The sequence below is a fragment of the Tupaia chinensis genome, unplaced genomic scaffold (genome assembly GCF_000334495.1).
Source record: "Tupaia chinensis unplaced genomic scaffold, TupChi_1.0 Scaffold143596_1, whole genome shotgun sequence".
Lineage (NCBI taxonomy): Eukaryota > Metazoa > Chordata > Mammalia > Scandentia > Tupaiidae > Tupaia > Tupaia belangeri.
Window position 1 is genome coordinate 240,700 of NW_006203442.1, and position 1,231 is coordinate 241,930.

The window sequence follows — 1,231 nt, forward strand, 5'->3', positions numbered from 1 at the left end:
GTTGCCGGTACCCCCCCCCCCAGCCACGGGCAGCTGCAGCCAAAGCTGCCAGACAGACTCATGCTGCTCTGGCCAGCTCTGGGAGGAGGACCACGCTGGGGCGGGAGGGTCTAGACAGCCTGACCCTCTGTCCACTAGGCGGGTCAAGGGCAACACATTACAGCAGGAGCTGGGAACAGGATCGCCTGAGCCAATGTGCGGAAGGAAGCCCTTCTGGGGGACACAGACACACCGCCCGAGGTCGCTCAGGGATGTCCCGGCCCTGTCTGACCTGGTGGAGGCGGGCAGGGGCTCGACCCCGGCCTGCCCCTGCCTACCACGCAGGATAGGAGGCAGGTGGGGGAAAAAACTGCTGAGAGCCAGAGCACTTTGCTGGGCTGCCCACAGGACTACTGGGTCCGGGGAGCCCCAAACTGGTCTGACTGGGGCAAAGGCAGGCTACAGAAGGGCTCTGGGGCCCCCCACCCTAAGCCGTGCAGGGAGGAGGGCCAGAACCAGGAACTGTGCGGAAGTCCCTCGGCTCCCAGCCATGCCAGAAGCACTCCAGGCCAAATCCGGTCCCTCCCCTCTGGGAACAGCAAACAACTGTGGCCTCCCTCCTGCCCGTCATCTGGGGAAGCCTGTGGGCCTTCACTTCAGCCCGGTCATATCCCCAACTCTAGTACTGTCTCTGGGGTGAGGAGGGAAGGCTCCCAATCTGTCCCAGCCCTTCCGCTGCCCTCCATCCTGGCACTATGTCTGTCTCTCTGTGCAGGAGTTGGTGGGTGGATAGGCAGGGACTCTGCCGCCCTGGCGAGGCCGGGAGAGGGGCAGTCAGGAGGCGCCGGGACCGAGCCTGAGCCAGGACCGCACAGCGACGGGCGCGGGGCCGCCGGCCTTATCGATCCCGTCCCACATCCCACCTGCCTCCAGGCCCGCGGAGGTAGGGGTCCCGAAGGCCACCTGGGCTGCTTGGGTTCCGAGGTCCTCTCAAACTCAAACCCGAGCGTCACCCTCACCTTGCAGTCGTGCGAAACTGCTGGGGAAACTTGTGCCGAGAGAGCGCGTTGGGACACGCATAAGGCAGAGGCCAAGGTCGCCCCCGCTCGGACTGAATCCCAACAGCGCCCAGGCCTGGCCCGGCCCAGTCCGGCCCGGGCAGGGGTTGGAGACGAGTGAGAGTGGTGGTGGAGGTCAAGTTCCAGGCGAAACCGGCCCCGCCACGTGTTCGCGGCGGGCGGGAGATCCCCCA